Source organism: Ailuropoda melanoleuca, chromosome 2, assembly GCF_002007445.2.
Source record: "Ailuropoda melanoleuca isolate Jingjing chromosome 2, ASM200744v2, whole genome shotgun sequence".
NCBI lineage: Eukaryota > Metazoa > Chordata > Mammalia > Carnivora > Ursidae > Ailuropoda > Ailuropoda melanoleuca.
In genome coordinates this window covers 107,865,811-107,889,650 of record NC_048219.1, presented here as the reverse complement: position 1 = coordinate 107,889,650, position 23,840 = coordinate 107,865,811, and the positions used below count along the sequence as shown (strand labels likewise).

General features: G+C 36.8%; 1 protein-coding gene across 6 annotated transcripts in view; it reads left to right on the top strand.

The window, feature by feature from the left end:
* ZRANB3 (zinc finger RANBP2-type containing 3) overlaps positions 1-23,840 on the top strand; it is a 297,893-nt gene that overhangs the window by 131,924 nt on the left and 142,129 nt on the right. The gene's annotated exons all lie outside the window — the stretch shown is intronic.

Genomic DNA, 23,840 nt, shown 5'->3' with positions numbered 1-23,840 from the left:
GTCATCACTTAACCTAACTCAATAAACTTTAAGGTTTTAATTTACCAAAAGAGGAGACTACCTGAAAGTTTACCTAAAATTTTAAATTTTATTTATACCTCTTCAGTTTGATTGTTCTTAATTATGCTTAGGTTACCCAGAAAAACCTCATGAGACAACAAATTCAGTCATTCTCTGAAGCTTTTTTTTTCTTTTTAATTTTGTAAGGGAGATCACATCAACTTGAACTTCAAGTACCCACACAGAATCGAAGTTTTAATTTTAATGCTGATTAGTATAAAGATATGTCCATTCTAATTAAACCAACAACTGAATATTTTCCCAGATAATATGAACTTGAAGAACATTTGAGTTAATTTCTGAGAGTTTTAGAATGCCCAATCTTCTCCTTTTTTTTTTTAAGATTTTTTTATTTGTCAGAGGGAGAGCGCTTACAAAAAGGCAGAGGGAGCAGCAGGCAGAGGGAGAACCAGGCTCCCCGCTGAGCAAGGAGCCCACTGTGGGACTCGATCCCGGAAGCCCGGGATCATGACCTGAGTGCAGACACCTGACTGAGCCACCCAGTGTCCCTAGAATGCCCAGTCTTAAAAGTGCTTGTCTTCAAGCCAACTAAATAGAGCTTTTTTACAAATTAATTGGCAATACTATCCATGGGTGGAAAAATACCACACATTTACAAGATACATATTTGGACACACACACAGACAGATGTAAGGACCGTATAGTTACTGATTTTTGTGGAGAAGATTTTTAAGATGTGTATTTGTCACTGGAGTTAATCTTAAGGAGGCTGTGCTAGAGTTTGGGCACAAAGCCCTTTTAGCAGTTTATATTTTTAAAAGGCCTCTTTTTTTCCCTTCATTCTCACGTTGTCCTGTCCTTTCTAAAGCCATTTTAAAGGTATGATAAGTTGTATTACTTTAAGGGACAGAGAAAGAATGCAAGTTCCTCCAAGAAGGACTTTGTTTTCCTAAAGCCAATAATTTATTAGCCCTGTAAGATAAAAAGGAAAAGTTTTGGGATTAGTAAAGGAATAAGTGAACTTTAAATTGCCTCTAGAGCTACATTTCTAGTTTTGTAAAGATTTGTAAAATAAGGACAGTTGCTTTCAATTTCTCAGAGAATTGGGTTGTAACTTAAATGACATCATAGGTTGGTCTACCTATCCAACTACTTTATCCTATTCTTTCCTTCTGGATGCATGGTTCTAATTTTAGATATTTAAAATATTTGGCAATACTGCCTGGCAGTATTGAATAACCCCCACTTTGGTGTAAGAGGGATCCCCAAAGAGGCTGAAAGGATACTACCATCACCTGATCCGGAATTCCTCCCAGTGACAGCCAAAAGAAAGAACAAACAACCTGAATCTGCAGAAAGTCAAGCCCAGTTATGCAAAGCTGAACAAGGAAGAAGGCAATAACTATTGATCTCTGGCAGAGAAAGATCAATGACCAATGGGCTTGGATTTAGAAAGAACAGGACAATGTGACATTTTATTTTCCTCTCTCACCTGGGAACTACAGAGATTGGGAAAGAACTGATACTATTAAGAATTTTAACCAATTGCTGGTTTTTCCAGTATCCCCTCTGCAGGCTAAGGTACCTACCAGAGTTTCCAATTGGTTGTTTAAGGTAAGAACAGAGCAGTTAACTAGAAAACTCCTCAGTTTCATCAACTCTGGGAGAGGCCCATATGGGGGCCCTACTTTGAAGGTAGAGATGGGGATGTCTGTAAGTCCATTAACTTGTCCACATTTTGTTTATAGTTGTGTAGTCTTTCCAGAGTGGAAAAACAATTGAGACAGAGGATTAGTAGAATGAGTACTCAAAGGAGGAAAGAGGGAAGCAGTAGGAGTTATGTCTGTCTTTTAGATACCTCTTACTTCTTTAATTTTCTATTAGCCTTTTGAAATGAATCTATAAATGAAACTACTTTGGAATTTTGGAACCTTTTGGAGGCTTCTGCTTGCCAATTAAAACAGGTATCCCATTCTGTTTAATTTGGGGACCCTCACTTTCATAGGCACTTCTTAAATGATCTTATCTAATTGGGATGCTCCCCATTATGGCCGTTGTATTTCTAAGTTGTAATTCTCCTGAGGGTTCGCATCAGTTTGGTAGGACCCTGGCTGCAAATGGAGTTAACCCACTTTTCTGTCTGGCCTTATTTTGCCTCCCCCCCACAACCTGATAGTTACCAACCCAAGTTCCTTAGGGCAGAAGACCAGCTTATTAAAATTTTGCTGTTTCTGCTAGATATCTGTAACTTCCGGAACTACAGTTCTTAGACATAAAATAAGCAGATGTGCCGCAAGGTGGTGTGCTTGATTCTTCAGAAGGATCCCATTCCCTAAGCCTTTGGATTTCTTGGAGTCAAGCTAAGACTTAAAAAGGATGTGCTGCTGGGTTGGGGATTGTGCATGTTTTACAGTGTACTTTGTTGCACAGAAGTTTTCTTGAGTTGGTGGGTGAACTAGTGTTAATTGAACCTGTTCTGTGACCAACTTTATCACAGGAATCTTCTTGAGGTGTCATGCACTCAAGTAGCCTCTAAATGCTCAACCCAGGCTCATCAGTTTTTGCAGCTTGTAGGTCTTCGAGATCCCTATTAGCAATAGCCTTTATCTACACAAAGCAAGACAAATGCACTTGCACACCTTAATGTATTGGTAGTAACCAAGAGAAGTTACTGCATCCTGGCCACAAAATCCTATGCACATCACAAAAATTCATTTGGCACTTGCAAGGGTCTTCTACCTGGGGAACTGTGGTCTGAAAAGGTAGGGGCTTGAATCTGGGCAAATAGGCCAGTTCATTTGGGCTCTAGGCAAACCATCTGCTCCCTCAAACAGACCTGTCCTTCAAGGAAATCCAATTCAATTAGGTTCTTGAATGCAAAATAAAAGTAGAGCTCTGAGCCAAGAGAGTTTATCCACAGCCCCTGCAAATGGCAACAAAGACAGTGTAGTCAGAGGCTTTGCAGGGTACAATGCCTGTGTTTCTCATTGTCTCCAAATGTTCCGTAATTCACTTCAGATCCCACCGCTGCCACCAAATCTGTTAAATAACAAAAATTCAACTGAGTAAATTTTAAGGATCCAATTGGCTTTATTAATTGATTGATGAATCAGGTGGCATCCCATCTAGCAAGTAGAGGGGAGCTCCAGAGGGCTACAGAAAAACAAAGGTGGTTAAAGGTAGAAAGGGAGTGGAAAGAAGGAAATTATTAGTAAAGAATTCATTCTTTTAGGAAAGGTCACTCTCCTAACGGGAATAGGAGGGGTCTATGAGTAAATTTCTTAATGCTGACCAGTAAATTCCCATGTTGACTGGTTGAAGGTGACATTTAATGGGGTATAGAAACTATTAGATATTAAATCTTAGGTTTTGTATTAAATCTTAGTTTACTGACTTGGGGCCCTAACCTAATGAAGCCATTTGGGGTTTGTGGTTTTCTTTTTAATATCACATAAAATGAAATGATTCTTTTCTTTTTGTTAATATTAGTACTGAGGTTATTAATGATAAATAGTATTACTTATAATACTATAATAATATTAGAAAGCATAAATGAATAACATTAGCTGAATATTCTTGTCATCTTTTAATACATTTTTATGTAAAATCCATATTTTAGTTTATTTCAAAATGTATCATTAATTCATTGATTGTGTTGGTTATCTTACTGTTTTTATTCTAACATTTATTCCTAAAACTTAGTACTTTTTTATTCTAACGTTTTGATATTTTGTTATTTTCTGTAACTTATTCATTTATTACATTGTATTAACAACTATGAATTTAATGAACTCTTTAATATCACTTTAATATCACTAGTACTTCAGTAATTTAAAATCAAGTCTTGTTAGATCTTAAAATATGAATTGTCCTGGGGCGACTGGGTAGCACAGTCATTAGGCGTCTGCCTTCGGCTCAGGGCGTGATCCCGGCTCAGGGCGTGATCCCGGCTCAGGGCGTGATCCCGGCGTTCCGGGATGGAGTCCCACATCAGGCTCCTCCGCTGGGAGCCTGCTTTTTCCTCTCCCACTCCCCCTGCTTGCGTTACCTCTCTCGCTGGCTGTCTATCTCTGTCAAATAAAATCTTAAAAAAAATATGAATTGTCCTCATATAAAGTGACCTTTATTTGTGGTTATTGTTATAGTCATTAATATTTTGCAAGTGACATTTATTTTGATTCTAAACCGAATTTGAATTTATTTTTTAGGAAGATTTTCTTCGATAACATTTTCATTAAGTTTTCTATAGTTCCAATATATTATATTTTCTCTACTCAACTGGTTCTACAAAAGCAGAGTCAATTTTTTATTTTGACATGGATAATATTTAATAAATGAGACTGTGACTAGCGTATGATGCCATTATTATAATTTTGACATATCTCATTTCTTTTCATGGATTAAAACTGAATTCCTTAACTAATAATTGACAGGGTATTCACTTTCAAGCCTTTTTTATACATAGATTGATTTAAGAAATTTGGAGCCATTATTAGTTCTAGTAGGAGACAAAGAAGAAGAAAGAACATACCAATAAATATCCAATAAGATATTTACTTATATTGGGAAAGCAAGGGGCATCCCTATCCAATAAACATGTCAGGAACTAAATATATTTCACCTTTCTATAATATGTCCCTGGGGTTCATGTGACATTGCATTGTAGGAGAAATTATCTGTAACTTTATCTAAAGTGGAAGCAATCTATACAGATTCTGCCATAGGGAAGAAAATTACATAGTTTGGACCCAAGGGTATCTATCTTGATATGGGGTGGTTTCTTTTGGGGACACACACACACACACAAAACTCTCTAAATATTCTCTAAACATATAAAAATTTATTTTTAAGTAATAAAATATTAATGGTTTTCTCTTTTTTATTCCTTAGTAGCCCAGGATTTTTCTTTACAGCCTAAGCAAATTTAACCAGCAATTTTAATTTTTGGTAAGATTCCATGTCTTTTTCTAAATGACAAATTCATTTTGCAGCCTTATTTGATTTACATTCTTGTTTCCATCTCCGCTGTAATACTCCAGCCCAATCTGAGTCTTTATTGGCCGTCTTTTACTTTTTAACTGATGAAAGCTTATCTACCCAACTCATTAAGGATCCATTTTTAGTCTATAGTGGCATTTTGGCAACTGGTGGAAGATGTGATTAGCATTTTGTTTCTTTTTGCATGTTTCCTTTTCATTTTATATGACCATTTAAGTGAGTTCTTACTTTTCTTTAAAAAAAAAAAAACAACAAAACTTAAGAAGGCTTCTTTTTTACTTCCTTTGTTATATATATAACTCATCTTGAAAGGGTCTCAGTTCAGAATCTGAGTACTGAATCTCTGACATTACTTAAACAATATCTTCAAAAAATTACTGGATTTAGAGATCAAGTTCTTTCTCATGGTTCTAAAGTGATTGCTATATGTCAACACATGAACTGACGGATTAATACAAGTATTTTTTAATGGAGAGCACTGTAATAACCTTGTAAAAATTTTGTCTCTGGAGCTGTGATTGATTTGCCATTCATTGATATACATTTGATTCCTTATTTTGAAAGAATTTTCCTCATGTCTCAAATAAGCGGTAGCCTTATTTATTTCTACCACAATTTTTATGTGTCATATAACTGAAGAAAATATTATTTTAATATTCTAATCTAAATTTCAACATGAGATCCTTTATTCTTAATTCTCATGTTGTCATAAAATTAATTACAGTATTGCCATATAAAAAAGGATACAGAATATTCCACTGTAGTCATTTACAGTGCTAAGCAAGGGATTTATTCATCTTACCTTTTATAAAATCTTAACTTGATTTTCTCTCTCATCATCAGTAGCAGTAATCAGGCTTGCCAAGTGCAGATGTTCACTGTCCACCCAGGCACCCCAGGATTTCATTCTTTCCGTGGCTGAATAATATTCCCACGTGTGTATGTGTGTGCGCGTGTGCGCATGTGCGTGTGGGTGTACACATTTTCTTTATCCATTCATCTATCTATGGACCTTTGGGCTGCTTACATAATTTGGCTGTTGTAAAGAATGCTGCAATAAACATAGGGGTTGCATGTGTCCCTTTGAATTAGTGTTCTTGTATCTTTTGGATGAATACCCCGTGTGCAATTGCTAGATCATGGGGTAATTCCATTTTTAACTTTTTGAGGAAACTCCATACTGTTTTATACAGTGACCGTACCAGTTTTCATTCCCAACAGCAGTGTAAGAGGGTGCCTTTTTCTCTGTGTCCTAGCCAACATTTGTTGATTTTTGTCTTTTTTGTTTTAGCCCTTCTAATAAGTGCAAGTTGGTATTTCACTTTAGTTTGATTTGCATTTCCCTGATGATGAATGATATTGGGCATCCATTTTAATGTTTTATTTTATTTTTTAGTGAGCAAGGTTGGGGAGTAGAGGGAGTGGGAGAGAGGGAATCTTTAGCAGGCTCCACACCCAGCATGGAGCCCAGCGTGGGGCTTCATCTCATGACCCTGACATCATGACCTTTGCCGAAATCAAAAGTTGGATATTTAACTGGCTAAGCAACCCAAGCGTCCCCCGCATCTTTTCATGTGTCTGTTGGCCGTCTATTTGTCTTCTTTGGAGAAATGTCTGTTCATGTCTTCTGCCCAATTTTAATTGGATTGTTTGTTTTTTAGGTGTTGAATTTGTATAAGTTCTTTATATACTTTGGATACTAATCCCTTATCCAATATGTCATTGGTAAATATCTTCTCCCATTCCATAGGATGCATCTTAGTTTGCTGATTGTTTTCCTTTGCTATGCGGAAGCTTTTTTATTTTTATATAGTCACTGTAGTTGATTTTTGCTTTTGTTTCCCTTACTTCAGGAGGCATATCTAAGAGAACTTGCTATGGCCGATATCAAAGTAGTTATTGCCTGTTTTCTCTTCTGGTGTTTTTATGGTTTCAGGTTTCACATTTAGGTCCTTAATCCACTTTGAGTTTATTTTTGTGTATGGTGTAAGAAAGTGGTTTACTTTCATTCTTTTGCATGTTACTGTTTAGATTTCCCAACACCATTTGTCCAAGTGACTTTCCTTTTCCCATTGAATATTCTTTCCTTCTTTATTGAAGATTAATTGATCATAGGATGGTGGTTTATTTCTGAGTTTTCTATTCTGTTCCATTGATCTATGTGTCTATTTATTGTGTCTGTTTTTGTGCCAGTACTATGCTCTTGATTACTACAGCTTTGTAACTAAACTTGAAATCCAGAATTGTGATGCCTTCAGCTTTGCTTTTCTTTTTCAAGATTGCTTTCACTATTAGGGGTCTTTTGCATTTTCATAAAATTTTAGGATTGTTTGTTTTAGTTCTGCGACAGATGCTGTTGATATTTTGATAGGCATTACATTAAATATGTAGATTGCTTTGGATAGTTTAGAGATTTTAAGAATCTTTGTTCTTCAATTCATGAGCGTGGAATGTCTTAACATTTCTCTGTGTCCTCTGTTTCTTTTATCGGTGTTTTATAGTTTTCAGAGTACAGGTCTCTAAACTCTTTGGTTAGGTTTATACCTAGGTATCTTATTATTTTGTGTGGAATTGTAAATGGGATTGTTCCCTTCATTTCTCTTTCAGCTGTTTCATCATTGTTATATAGAAATGCAACAGATGGGGCACTGGCTGTCCCAATCAGAAGAGGATGGGACTTTTGATCTTGGGTTCTGAGTTTCAGCTCCACACTGAGTGCAGAGATATCTTAACAAAAAAGAATGAAAAAAAAATGCGACAGATATCTGTACATTGATTTTGTATCCTGAGACTTAACTGAATTCGTTTATCAGTTCTACCAGTTTTCTGGTGGAGTCTTTGGGTTTTCTCTATATAATATCATGTCATTTGCAAATAGTGACAGTTTTACTTCTTCCTTACTGATTTGCATGGCTTTGATTTCTTTTTGTTGTCTGATTGCTGTGGCTAGGACTTCCAGTACTATGTGATAAAAATGGTGAGAGTGGACATCTTTGTCTTGTTCCTGACCTTATGGGAAAAGCTCTCAGTTTTTCCCCCACTAAGGATGATGTTAGCTGTGGATTTTTCATATATGGCTTTTATTATGTTGAGGTGTGTTCCCTTTGACCTTTCTTCATGGAGGTTTTTTATCATGAGTGAATGTTGTGTTTTCTCAAAATGCTTTTTCTGCATCTGTGGATCAGAAAGGATCATATGGTTCTTTTCTCTTTTTGATGTGATGTATCACATTGGTTGTTTTGCAAATATTGGACCACTTGCATCCTGGGAATAAATCCCACTTGATCACGGTGAGTGATTTTTTTTAACGTGTTGTTGAATTCAGTTTGCCAATGTTTTGTTGAGAATTTTTGCTTATATGTATATATTTGCGTGGTCCCCTTTATTATTATATAGTTTCCTTCTTTGTCTCTTGTTACAGTCTTTGTTTTAAAGTTCTTTGTCCCTGTAAATACTGCTAATCTGGCTTTCTTTTGACACCCATTTGAAGCATATAGTTTGTCCTTCCCCTCACTTTCAATCTGCAGATGTCTTTAGGTCTAAAATGAGTCTCTTATAGGCAGCATATAGATGGGTCTTTTTTTTTTTTTAATCAATTCTGTCTCCCTGTCTCTTTTGGTTGGAGGGTTTAGTCCTTTTACAAAAAAAGTAATTATTGATAGCTTTCTATTTATTGCCATTTTTATTACTTGTTTTCTGGTTGTTTCTGAAGATTTTCTCTTTCTTATTCTCTTTTTCATATTTTGCTGTCTTTCTTTAGGGATATATTTTAATTTCTTTCTCTTTATTCTTTGCATATTTTGTAGTGGTTTTGATATATAGTTACTAGTAAGTTTGTATATAACTTCTTGTGCATATAGAAGTCTATATTAAGATGATAGTCATTTAAGTTTCATTCCTTTCTTTTCTCCTCTCCTCTCCTCTCCACATTTTATACGTTGTTCTGTATTATATCCTTTTGTGTGTGTGTGAGTCCTTGACTCTTTTTTTTTTTTTAAAGAATTTTTGTTCTGGTTTTATGTTTGCTACCTATGTGGTGTCATTTTGGTCTCTCCTTTCCACACAGTGAGTCCTCTGTAGTATTTCTTGAAGAGCTGGTTTAGTGGTCATGGGTCATGAACTCCTTTAGTTTTCGTCTGGGAAACTCTTTATCGCTTCTTCTGTCCTGAATGATAGCCTTGCCAGATAGACTATTCTTGGCTGCAGATTTTTCCCACTCAGCACTTTGACTATATCATGCTAGTCCCCTTTGGCTTTTAGAGTTTCTGTTGAAAAATCTCCTGATTGCCTTCTGGCCTTTTCCTTTTTAAGTACTGACTTCTTTTGTCTTGCTGTTTTTAACATTTTTTTCTTTATCACTGTATCTCACCAATTTAATTCAATATGTCTTGGTGTGGGTCTGCTTTTGTTGATTTTGATGGGAGTTCTCTTTGCCTCCTAGATGTGGATATGTGTTTCCTTCCCCAGATTAGGGAAATATTCAGATATTGTTTCTTCAGATAAATTTCCTGCCCCTTTTCTCTCTCTTCTCCTTCAGGGACTCCTGTAATATGAATGTTACTACATTTGATGGAGTCACTGAGTTCCCTAAGTCTGTTTTCGTTTTGCATCATTCTTTTATCTGTTTTGTTCAGCTAGCTTACTTTCCATTATTCTGTCTTCTAGGTTGCTAATTCGTTCCTCTGCTTCTTCTATCCTGCATTCATTCCATCAAGTGTGTTTCTCTTTTTGTTTATTACACCCTTCATCTCTGCTGTGTTATTCCTTATCTCTGAATTAAGGGTCTCACTCTTTTCTCAAGTTCAGTGAGTATCCTTATGATCATTGCTTTAAATTCTCTGTTAGTCATGTTACTTATATATGTTTTGCTTAGATCTCTGACTGTGGCCTTGTCCTTTTATTTGGGATGAATTTCTCTGTCTCCTCATTTTGTCTGCCTGTGTCTCTTTCTGTGTCTTAAGGAAATTAGGTGTGTCTTCTGCTCTTGAGAATAGTGACTTTATGAAGAAAAGCTCTTAGGTTGCTCTTCAGTGTAGTGTTCCCTTTACAGCATAATCTGGCAGTTCAGCACAGAATCCTATATGTGTCACTTACACCCTACTGTTGTATCTGAGTCATTTTTCCTTTCAGTGTAGTTATCTGCACTGGGTCTCTTCCTGTTTTGGCCTGCTCTTGGTCACTGTGCTATTAGTGAGACCCAGATAGGAAAGCTTATAGGGGACGTGTCCACCAGGGAACTTGAGAACAGAGCTGCAGTGAAATTTGCATTGGGCCACTAGTCCTTCAGATCTCCCAAAGCATTGCTGAAGCAGGGGGCTGTGGGCCAGAATGGCCAGGTACAAAGCTGAGCACTCGGCACTGTGTGTTATGATGGCTGGGGCACACGGCCTGGCAGGTGAATGCGGAACCAGGTGGTTGCTCTGCTCCTGGTGGCTTGGTGGGCAAATGTGCTGCTTTAACAAATTTGCCCTGAGCCTAGGGCTGAGGTTAGCAGACTTGGGGCAGGCAAGTCCTCAGGAGAACTCATGGCCATGGGGCACTGCTAATAGGTTAGGTATCTAGTGTCTGTGCAGCCCTACATTTTGGAGGTGGCTCTGTGTTTATGCTGGGGTGCAGGAGAGGAAAATGGCACCTGCCAGCTCCTTTGTTTTTGAAGACTCCCAGCATACTCTGAAATCAGAATGAACAGATCGGTGTCCCATTGGCCCCTGGCACTGTGTAAGCTGCAGTTTTTATGTTAGCTCTCAGTGTAGGCTGTGTCTCTTTAAGGGCATCGACCTGGCTATCACTTGCCTTCCCACCTCCTCCAGTGCTGAGTCAGCTAACTTTTAAAGTTACAGGCTCCAAGTCACATTGGTTTTACAAACTTAGAATTCAGGGCCACTTGGGTGGCTGAGTTGCTTAAGTGTCTGACTCCTGATTTTGGCTCAGGTCATGTTCTCAGAGTTGTGAGATGGATCCTGGCATCAGGCTCTGAGCTGGGTGTGGAGCCTGCTTAGGATTCTCTCTCTTCCTCTCCCTTTGAGCCACCCATACCCTTGCTCACAGGCTCTCTCTGTCTCTTAATTAATTAATTAGTTAATTAATTTTTAAAAACCCAAACTCATGGAATTCAAACCCTCTGTCTTTTGAAGCCAAATGTTATGGGGATTGGTCTTAAATGTCTGTGGTCCCTGATATGGGGGCCCTTTTCTCTGCCCTCTCTGTGCATGAAGCTCCGTCTTTCCAGCGGGCAGCCTCCCGCAGCCTTTCTGACTGTCCTAACCTTTCAGATGCAGCTTCTTCTCTATATTTAGTTGTGCAGTTTGCTCTGCCAGTATTCGTATGACTCTCCGATGTATTGTCTCAGAAGTGGATGAGATATCTAGTTGTAAACATGGCACATGGTGATCTTAGGGTCCTCCTACTCCACCATCTTCCCAAGCTCCTGTCCTTTGTTTCTTAGTACTTATTTTCATATGCTTTTGAGAGACTCTTTTGTTTCCATTTCTGAACAGCATATTTAGTGTTATTATAACACATGGGTAATTTTGTATTTTTCCACACATTTTGCTTCCATTTCACCATCTTCCCAAGCTCCTGTCCTTTGTTTCCTAGTCCTTGTTTTCATATGCTTTTGAGAGACGCTTTTGTTTCCATTTCTGTACAGCATGTTTATAGTGTTATTATAACACATGGATAATTTTGTATTTTTCCACACATTTTGCTTCCATTTATGAATGCTTTATGTTTGATTTCTTTGTGTTCATCATAACGAGATATTTTAGTGATGTAAATTATTTATTCTTCCAGTTTTTAAATAGTTAAGTTTTCATCATAACCTCCTAAATATCATCCTTTAATTGACTCTCTGAAATAACAAATAAAGCAACATGCAAATTAGATTCCCTTTTTGAGCCTTTATTGAGTTGCTGAAATTTCTTTTTCTGTTAAATTGTTAGTTCATCTAAATAGATTGTGAAGGTAGAAGCAGAATTCTGTTTTTGTTGAAGTTATTCTGTATACTAAATAGCAAAGTAGTGTTAGACAAAATTCAACAGAGTAAATTTAAAGATCTGATTGGCTTTATTAAACAATTCATGAATCGGACAGGATGCCATCTAGAAGCAGAGGAAAGCTCCAAAGAGTTGTACAAAATGAAAGATTTTTATAGGGAAGGCAGGTGCTAGAAATTTATAAGCAAAAGGAAAGAATAGATTATTCCAGGCAAAGTCTCTTTTCTTTAGGTGGAGGGATAGAGGATCTTATCATGCAGATTACCTCATCTTCCTTTGCTGAATGGAGAGTGCCTGTGTGAAGGCTCATTGGCATTGATCATAAAAGTCTTCACTGACCTGTTAAGACTTCATTTTGGGGGGAAGTTGAAACTGCTGTTGGATGAGGTATTATGTCTAATTTTACTAACTTGGGGTCTTATTCTAAGTGACATCATTTTGGGCCTATTGTTTACTTTTTAGCAGTAGAAAGCACTGTTTATGGTACTGCTTCAAATTGTAATTTAAGATCGCTTATGGAACAAAGTTATATAGAAATTAATATGTTCAAAAACGAAATCCTGTGTCAATTCCGGTTTCACCTTTTTTTTTTTAATCTTGAGAATAAAATAGCCAAAAATTAAGCAAAATACTCTTTAAGATTTTTTATCCCAAAGTTTACTTTTTAGAGTAGTTACTCTCAAAATACATCCTGAGAGTCATCCACCAACAATCACTTTAGGAGTCATTATTTTAAAAGTCCAGTTTAAAAAAGAAATAAAAATAAATTTAAAAATTGAAAAAAATGTGCAGACAAAAAAAAAAGTCTTGTTTCTTTAAATTACAATTTGGGGAGTTGGTGCCTGGAAGCCTGAATTTTTAACTAGCGAGTCATTCATATGTATGTTTGATTTTAAGAACCTAGGTCAAGAGGCATCTGGGTGGCTCAATGGGTTAAGCATCTGACTCTTAATTTTGGCTCAGGTCATGATCTCAGGGGTTGTGAGATTGGCCCCCTGTTGGGCCCACCCGCTGGGCATGGAGCCTTCTTAAGATTGTCTCTTCCTCTCCCTCTGCTCCTCCCCCCTCAAAAAAAAAAAAAGAACCTAGATCAAAACCAAAAGTTTAGGCTACTTTTCTTTTTTCCTGTTCCTTTTCTTTCTTCATTTCCTCAGCATCTATAATTATGCTCTTTGTGTTGTGTTGGAATTTCGCTTTCAAAAAAGCCTCCAGGCACTAATCCCATAATACATATGGAGAAAATGAATAGAATCTTATTACCGTTTGTTCATCTGATTTTGATTTTACAAAACAGGTTTTAAAAAAGATATGAAAAAATATATGGAAAATCTCCTTCTGAACTATGGAGATTTACCACCAATCTGTATTATTCTGTCATGATATTTTATTTATTTTATCTTAAGAGTGGTAATGTTTGAATGCATAATACATATACGTTTCATATTATAGTTATGTATCTCAAGTTTTACTATGTCTTACGACTCTTTAAAGCTAAATATGATTGTAAGGGAGGAAATATAATTTTCCCTCTACCCTTTGGATTCTTGCAGAAAAGACAAAAAAATACCATCTTCAGCTAAACACAAAAGAAAGATGGTGGTTCAGGCAGTTATGGGAGGTTACCAGGAAACCCATGGTAAACAAGGATAAGGTTAGTTACGCAGATTTAGGTCAGTCCCTTCTCCATTCATGTTGAGTTCTTGTGGTTTTCAGGCCTCACTCCCTTGCAGGTACAGAGAAAGAGACAAACAAATAAAGATTTCCTTTTAAATGTAAATTTTACCTACAAAATTATAACTTCAGCTCCATCTTACAACCTCTTCTATGTTTACTGTTTCTCAAAAATAATCACCTCAAAGTAATGCCCTTACTCCATTGAGGCTTATTTTGGAGTGACAAATTCTGATTTCCTTCATTAGCCAATTTTCCTAATAGCATTAATTGAGTGAACCATTGTTTTCAGTAGCTTAAAATGCCACTTTTATCATGTTTTCAGTTCCCATAGGTATTTGGCATGTTGTTATATTCTCTTCTGTTTCATTGTTCTGTTGTGATTATTCCTTCCAAAATACCAAAGTACCAAACTTCTTTCATCATAATTTTGGAACTAGCTAATTACCTGAATTCTGTATGTAGTAGTTAAATATTACTACCAATAGTAGTAATTATTTTCCTATTGATTCTTCTGGTTTCTAAGTATTTGGTAATATTATGGGCAACTAATGTACTTTTTGCTTGTCAGTCCTAATATTTATACATCTCATTCCTTTCTACTGTTTCTGATATTAATGGGAATGTTTTATCCATTAAAAACTGTAGATCCTTTTTGTTTGTGACACATACTTTTTCTCCTGTGAAGAGATTAAGAGATTATCCTCTTGGTGTAATAGTCAATAAACAAAGGGCTTTTATCAAGAGTGAGTGTTGATTTTTTTAGCCTTTTTAGTACATAACACCTTTTTTAGCATATAATGATTACCATAAAATATTTGATTACCATAACATAATGATTACCATAAAACATTTTGAATTATAGTAGCAGACTTACTTATGTTGAACAGTCTTTTTATTCCTGGACTTGATCTCCTCTTCATCATTTGTTATACTTTGAATGGCCTACCAAATTCTAATAGTCTACTTAAAATGATTGTGCCAGTACTCACAGGTGAGATTGATCTTTTATTACTTTTGTGCTGCCTTTCAGGTTTTCATATGAGTGTTAATGTTGACTGATAAAAGTAATTTTTAAAGAATTGAGTTTTTCTTCTTTCAGCACTGTCTGGAATAGTTTAGTATCATTTCCTCTTGGCCACTTCTTTTGAAATTTGGGACGGCCCTCTCATTCCTCCTCCCACTACAAGTGATACCAGGTTGTGGAGCTGTAACTTTTTTCCCTCAGATTTTTATTTGAAAAGTATTTCATTCATATAGAAGAGCTGCACGAATATGAATAGTAGAAAGAGCTTCCATACACCCTTAGCTCAGATTTACCTGTTGATAACATTTTATCCCATTTGTAAAGCTGTGATTTTTAATGAAACTTTCCTAGAAATTTGGCAAGGATAAAACTTCATTATTGAAAGCATAACAATTAACTGCTAATAGTAGAAATGGTTATTTTTAAAGTACTTTTGTTCAGATCTAACCTCTCTGTTCATTGCAGAGCTTCATCACTGTACTCTTTTTGCCATCTCCCACACAGTATCAGTAAGCTGTGCTTTGGTGTACTGACCTACTTGAGTTTTACTGCCATCCTCAACTCAGTGTCTTATTTTTAGATAAAGAAGTGTTTTATCCCATCATCCCCTGAAGACCACCTCCTTTCCAGCCTCACTTGACCCCAGTGTTTTCCCTTCAGGAGAAAGCCTGCTCCCATCCATGAGGAAGAGGTAGACAATCAGAGAAGTGTGACAACACATTTCTGAACAGGTCACCTCTTCATTCTTGAGTAAAGAGAATCTCAGGCCTGTATGTCTGTATCCCTATTGTCTGTTCTCTCTCCTAGTCTTTTGTAAGACAAAAACACATGAATGAACACACACATGCACACACACATATCTAAGAACAAACAATAATTTTGCAACATACCATCTAAATCACCTATAGGAAAGGAAATTATAGGCATACCTTGGAGATACTGCAGGTACAATTCCAGACTACCACAATAAAATGAGATAATGAACTCTTTGGTTTCCTAGTGCATATAAAAGTTGTGTTTCCACTATGGTGTACTCTATTAAATGTGCAGTAGCATTTATGTTTGAAAAAAAAATGTACATACCTTAGCTTAAATACTGCTACAATATGCTAACAATTGTGGGGAAGGAAGACATTTACTCTGCCTTTTAAGGTACTTCTGGCTAAACTGAGGATCAAATTGACATGAAGTACAGATTAACAGGAGAAAATCCTATTTAATTTCATGTATGTTAGGGATCCACACAGAAACGCAATTCCAAAGACAGTTTAAAACGTATATATATCATTTTGGACTGAAGAGAAAGGGGTGCAGGTGTTGGACTTAAAGGGGAAGGAGTGCAGGGGCGCCTGGGTGGCACAGCGGTTAAGCGTCTGCCTTCGGCTCAGGGCGTGATCCCGGCGTTATGGGATCGAGCCCCACATCAGGCTCCTCCGTTATGAGCCTGCTTCTTCCTCTCTCACTGCCCCTGCTTGTGTTCCCTCTCTCACTGGCTGTCTCTATCTCTGTCAAATAAATAAATAAAATCTTAAAAAAAATAAATAAAGGGGAAGGAGTGCAGTTCACAGGATGATGAAAAGAGTAACTGTTTGGTAAATAAATGCTGGTTGGGCCATTTAGAAACAATGAGACATAACAGACTTTCCTGCCTGTCTTTCATACCTAATACATATTACAATGCAGTTAACTATAGTGATAGGTCTCTTCCTGGAGTAGATCCTCCATCTAAATTCTTTTTGGTAATTGTGGGGGAGGTAAAAAGCTTTTCCTAAATCTTTGGGTTTTTTTTAATATTGCTAACTCAAAGTAATCTTAATGACAAATTGGCATATTTTGGGGAGACCTGTCACAAACCACTCTACCAACATCTGAGCTTTCAGCAAGTCATAATTTTTTTGCTGCCAAATGGTCTTACCTTGATGTTGATGATCAGTTGGTAACTGCTGCAGATTGTGGCATTTTCTTAAAATAATACCCAGGTGTTTTATGGAAGTGTTGAATCACTATATTGTACACCTGAAACTGATATTACCCTGTATGTTAACTAACTGGAATTTAAATAATAACTTAAAAATACACAATTCTTTGTAGCATGTGATGCTGTTTGAGATAGCATTTTACCCACATAAACTGGGTAAAAAGTAGAACTTTTTTCAAAATAGGAGTCAGTCCTCTCAAACTTGGCTACTGCTTTATCAACCAAGTTTATGTAATATTCTAAATCCTTTGTTGCCACTTTGACAATCTTCACAGCATCTTCACCAGAAGTAGATTCCATGTCAAGAAGCCACTTTCTTTCCACGTCCGTAAGAAGAAAGTCCTCTTCTGTTAAAGTGTTATATGAGATTATACCAATTCATCACATCTTCAGGCTCCACTTCTAATTCTGGTTCTCTTGCTATTTCTACCACATCTGCAGTTACTTCCTCCACTAACATCTTGAACCTTTCAAAGTCATCTAAGAGGGTTGGAATCAACTTTTTCCAAACTCCTATTCATGTTGATATTTTTACCACTTCCCATGAATCACGATGAGTGTTCTTAATGTCATCTAGAATGGTGAATAGTCTCCAAAATGTTTTCAGTTGACTGCTCAGATTCATCAGAGGAATCACTGTGACAGCTGTATCCTTACAAGATGTTTTTCTTAAATAGTAAGACTTCAGTGTAAGAATTACTCCTTGATCCATGGGCTGCAAGATGGATGTTGTATTAACAGACAAGAAAGCAACATTCATCTCATTGTACATTTCTTTCCATCAGAGCTCTTGGGGGGCCAGGTGCTTTGTCAATAAGCAGTGATATTTGAGATTCATCTCTTTCTCTGAGCAGTAGGTCTCAAGAGTGGGCTTAAAATAGTCAGCTAACCATGTGGTAATCAGATGTGCTGTCATCCAGGCTTTTTTGTTCCATTTGTAGAATGCAGGCAGAGTAGATTGAACATAATTCTTAAAGGCCCTAGGATTTTGGGAATGTAAATGAGCCCTGGATTCAACTTAAAGGCACCGTATTAGCCCTTACCCAGAGAGTCAGCCCGTACTTTGAAGCTTTCAAGCCAGGTACTGACTTCTCCTCTCCAGCTATGAAGTCCTAGAATGCATCTTATTACAATAGAAGGTTGTTTCATTTACACTGAAAATCTGTTGTTTAATGTAGCTCCCTTCATTAATGCTGTTAGCTAGATCTTCTGGAGAACTTGCTGCAGCTTCCACATCAGCACTTGTGGCTTCCACTTGCACTTTTTTGTTCTGAAGACAGCTTTTGACCAGCCTCTGCTAGCTTCAGACTTTTCTTCTGCAGCTTCCTCACCTCAGCCTTCACAGAATTGAAGAGTTAGGGCCTTGTTCTGGATTAGGCTTTGGTTAAGGGAATGTTGTGGCTGGCTTGCTGTTCAATCCAGACCATTGAAACCTTCTCCACATCAGTAATAAGACTCTTTTGCTCTTTGAACGTTCGTGTGTTCCCTGACATAGCACTTTTAATTTCTTTCAAGAATGTTTCCTTTGCCTTCACAACTTGGCCTCCTGTTTGGTACAAGAGGCCTAGCTTTTGACATGCCTTCCTCATTAAGCCTAATAATTTTTAGCTTTTGATTTAACGTGAGAGACATGCAACTCTTCCATTCACATGAATAATTCGAGGGCATGGTAAGGTTGTTAGTTGGCCTAATTTCAATATTGTTGTGTCTCAGGAAATAGAGAGGCCTGAGGAGAAGGGAGGTAGATGGGGGAACAGCTTATCAGTGGAATAGTCAGAACACACACAATATTTATTAAGTTTGCCATCTTATATGGGTGTGGTTTGTGGTGCCCCAAAACAATTACAATAGTAACATGAAAGAACCCTGATCGTAGATTATATAATCAAATATAATTATAATAAAAAAGTTTGAAATACTGCAGGAATTACCAAAGCGTGACACAGATACATGATGTTAGCAAATGCTGTTTGAAATAACACCAGTAGATTTGCTTGATGTAAATTTCCATAAATTTTCTATTTTTAAAAATCACACTATTTGGAAATTACATAAATGAAGTGTAGTAAAACGAGGTATGCCTATATAATTTAATCTACAAAGATATGGAAATAGTTCAGGTAAACCATACATCTTCTTAACAGTAACAACTAATCGAATATAGTATTTCAGTCTGACTTTTCTATATGTGGGCTTCTTTACTCAATTCAGTCTCATTAAGATTTAAAGTCTGCATATCTCAAAGTCTTCTTTCAAGGGGTCTCTTCTAGGGGCGCCTGGGTGGCGCACTCATTAAGTGCCTGCCTTCGGCTCAGGGCGTGATCCTGGCTCTATGGGATCGAGCCCCACATCAGGCTCCTCCGCTGGAAGCCTGCTTCTTCCTCTCCCACTCCCCCTGCTTGTGTCCCCTCTCTCGCTGGCTGTCTCTATCTCTGTCAAATAAAGAAATAAAATCTTTAAAAAAAAAAAAGGGGGGGGTCTCTTCTAGAACAAATTGATCACCTACTCTAAAGATAAACCTGCATCCTTACCCTTATCCTTACAAACTGCTTATAACCTTAAAACTTCTGTATACCCACATTATTTGAGTGTGTTTTTGGTCTTATAGTTGAATGTTATGCTATTTTATTTCTTTGGAAAATACTTGAAATGTAGGTACATTTTTTAAAGTTTATATTTATAGCAAAAATATTGTCCCAGCAATTATTTTCGTATTTACAAATTTTATCTAGAACTGTTTTCCTGTACTATGTGATCCACTCTTTCCTTAATGGGAGCATGAGATTTTAGTCATATACTTTTAGTTTGAATCATGTTTTGTTTGAGGATGTTCCATCAGATTTATTTTCTACTGAATTATGCCTATAAGAAGACACATGAGAGAATAAGGAAAGGAGACTGACTTGGTTTTTTATTGGGTTAGTGGAGTTGGCCTAGGATCATGGTTTTCAACATGAGGGCTGTGGTTTTGTGGTTTTGAATTTCCCTCTGATGCTAAAGGAAGTAATGCCCACATTTTCTTATCAGCTTGCCTGGATTTAGGGCAAGAGGGTAAGGAGGACTAATGGGGCTTAAAAAAGCTGTCAGCATTCAAACATTAAAAATGGAATCAGACTCTCTATCACACCCTTTGCTTTGCTCCCATTGTTTATTCTTGTATTCAACACATTACCTTCTTAGCTAAATTAATCCTTCCATTTCTTATACTTAAGACTCGTTGGCTTGGGGACCTTTCTTTTTACAATGGCTCCTTGTTTCTTAATTGATACTTACTTTTAAAAAATTTAATAGTTTAGGGACGCCTGCGTGGCACAGCGGTTAAGCGTCTGCCTTCGGCTCAGGGCGTGATCCGGGCATTATGGGATCGAGCCCCACATCAGGCTCCTCTGCTATGAGCCTGGTTCTTCCTCTCCCACTCTCCCTGCTTGTGTTCCCTCTCTCGCTGGCTGTCTCTATCTCTGTCAAATAAATAAATAAAATCTTTTAAAAAAATTTAATAGTTTAGGTCTTAAAAGGCAGTCAAAATTTTTTATGTTATTAAGAAATCATGTGATAAGATAGCTGGGAACAATAAAAAATATTTAGAATTTCCTAAACTTAATGAAATAGTACACTGACAGCTCCCCAAATTGACTTTCTGTTCTTCTTCAGCTGCCTAGATCCATCACTATATCTTCAGTTTTTTCTCTTCTTAAAGCCATAGGCCACATATTTGAAACAGGCTGCTTAAACCTGTTTGTATCAGAGACCACTCTGTCTAGCCATCAATCTGTGCACCGTACCATTGGGAAATGAAGAGAAGAATCCCAGAGAGAAGGTAACTTGAGAGAAAGACCCAAGAAATCTGCATAGATATTACCCTCACATCATTGGCTCTCTCTTAAAAGTGTACACACACAGGATGAACTCCAAAAAGCCCAGCAGAAATTTGTAGTTGAAGGAGAAAGAACAAGGCAGAGATTTTAGCATTATTGTGGTGCTGAGGACACAGATCAGAGTTGTGCCTTGTCAAGGGAGAAGAATCTTGGTAAATACTCTGCCTGGGCTTGTGGTGACCTCCAGAAGTATACTCCCTAGTAATAAAGACCAAACCCTAGTAATAAGGGCAAATCTAAAATAAACTTGCTCATAAAAAGCCTAAAACCAAGACTTAAAGGAAATGAGGTATCTGCTGTTATTCAATTTTTGTGCCAAAAGAAAACTTAACCTAATTTCCTTCTGGAGGAAGATATCATCCAAAGCTTATATAATTTCTTCACCAATCATTTTCTGGAATACAATTAAAATTATAAAGGATGCTGAGAAACAGTACCAAAAGAAAAATTAGGTAATAGAATCCACAGGTGATCAGATATTGGTGTTATCAGAAAGAGATTTTAAAATAACAATGATTTTTTTATTCAAAAGCATCAAGGAAGTGGTGGACAACAGAAATGAATAGATAAAAAATTTCAATAGAGAATTTAATCTGTTAAAAAGAATCTAAAAATATATTTTAAAAGATTCTGATGTGCATTTTAGAGCTGAAAATGACATATGTGGGATTAAAAACTTATTCATTTGGTATAATATAGCAAATATATAAGAAAGCAGGATTAGGGAACTAGAAGATAAAAATAAATTCAAACTTCTAATGAGATTAGCTTTTCAGCACATCTTGATTTTTCTTATTCTTTCCTGTATTATGACAGTTCCTCTGTCTTCTTTTCTCAATCCATAACTTCTCTTTTCCCAACTTTTTTCTTACCTATTGTTTCAGTTTTTGTTCCCACACATCCCTGTTGAAGTCCTGTGTCCCTGATATCAGTAGCAGACAGTATTAGGAAATTTAATTAAGTGGTTCATTAGTAGGTGCCTGGCAGGTTAACACAGAGAACACTTAGTCACACTACATGAAGTGCACAAAACTCTAGGTAGACAGGCTCCAAGTAACTTTAACAGCAAGCAAAAGATGAAGATCTGGTGATAGAATCTGAGGCACAAAGACTTCTAATTCCCAGAAAATTAGGATAGCAAGCAGACCCCTATTTCCAGAGAAACAGAAGTTAAGAAAATGATCTATGAGCCCACTGCAGGAAGCAAAGCCAGGTAACTATAGCTATGGCACAGTGTTAATTGGTGGTAAAGTCTACACACACAGAATTGACCATGGCTCAGTTCCTGGAATTGTGCTCCTTTGGCATAGTTGTTTGGTATAAGCAAGCAATACCAGTGTCCCCAAGCCAGGAAGCATCTGTAATTTGTACATTTCTGCTTCCTTGGAATCATATTAGTCCCAGAATCTAGTGACGTTTAAGTGGATTCAGCTATGAGGATTGGTTGGCTTTTGAGGACAAGAAAATATACCAGTCATTATACCGGATATTGTGCATAATTGCTCTTAGGTTTGGTTTTATAAAACTGAGTTCTGTAAAAGTTATTTATTTCTCTTAGGGTTAGGTCTTCTACCGTCAGCTAAATCTTAAATTTGGCTGTGTAGGCCTAAAGGTTGTTGTTGCATGCTATTCCTTAGAAAGAGATATAGAATATTAGGCTGTAACATGATTTAATTTTGAAATTAAGTATTTAGGCTGTGTGTGTGTATGCATGTCTATAATTCCTAAGTTCCCTTACCCAGTCAGCAAACCCTGCCTAACAACCAGAATTTTATTCTTCAAACCCTAGATAGGAAACAATTTTTATCTGCAAATGGATCTTATTTCAATATTAAAAGCTTACATATTCAGTATTTTTAAAATAATTTTAGATTTATTGAGGTATAGCAGAAAAGCAAATTTTAAGACTTATGAAGTATGCATCATGATGACCTGACACATGTATATATTGTGAACGGTTTCCCCCTATACATCTAACACATCAATCACCTCACATATCTATACTTTTCTGGGTTTTTCATTTTGTTTTGTTTTGTTTTGTTGAAAACATCCTAGTTCCACCAACCCACCAAACCTCAATCATACGGCACTGTGTTATCAACTATAGTCAAAATGCTTTCCGTCAGGTCTCAGAACTTATTCATCTTATAGCTGAAAGTTTGTACCCTTTTACCAATTTCTCCCTATTCTCCCTATCTCTTACCCCTGCAACCACTTTTTTAGTCTCTGTTACTGTCAGTTTGGTGCTTTTTTCCTTTTTGTCCAAAGATTCTATGTATACATGATCCCATGCAGTATCTATCATTCTCTGTCTGGCTAATTTCACTTAGCATAATGTCCTTGCACTCCGTCCAGGTTGTGGGAAATGGCAGGATTTCCTTTTTTCTCAAGGCCGAATAATACTCCATTTTATATAAATGCCGTGGCTTCTTTATCGGTTCAACCACTGATGGACACTTGTGTACATTAAAGGTTTTAGACTTAGCTTTGGCTCTATTTTTTTTTTCTTTTTTGGCGGGGGAGGGACAGAGGGAGAGAGAGGATATTAAGCAGGCTCCACACCCAGCACGGAGCCCAACTTCGGGCTCACTCTCACAACCCTGAAATCATGACCTGAGCTGAAATCAAGAGTCAGATGCTTAACTAACTCAGCCACCCAGGCGCCCCTGCTTTGGCTCTAGTTTTGAATGTTACTTGCTTCAGAACTTTGAAATGCTAGCTGATAATATTGCACTAAAATCTTTTCAGCATTCCTATTTTTTTCTCTGCCTGGGTTTTGCCTGTCCCACAGAATTTAATGACTTAGATCTTTATTTATTCATTAATTCACTCATGGATTCAAATGTCTGAGTACTTACTGAACACCCGTCAGAAACAAAGTCACTTCCTACATTTCATTTACCTCGTCTCCATCTGACAGTCTTTTATTTCAATCAAAAGAACATCTTCCTAAGTAATTCACACTAGTTTTCTCTTTCTAAATGTGATTGATATAAATGTTAGCTTGCTTGAATATTCTAGGATTTCTTTTGTCATTGTTAATAGTCGTTTAACGAAAAATACATAACACAAGATTTTCTTAGTGGAGATTTGATAAAAATCGCAGACTTCCTTTTTGTCTTCTCTTTAATTTTGCTCAGCATTGAAAACTCATTTTAAATGAACTGTTTTAGGTATCTATATCTTTTTTGCTCTGGGAAACATCAAGTCAGGAGGACTTGCATCTTTTAGTCTTTCTTTTACGGTTCATAACCATACCTACTTTTTTTTTTTTT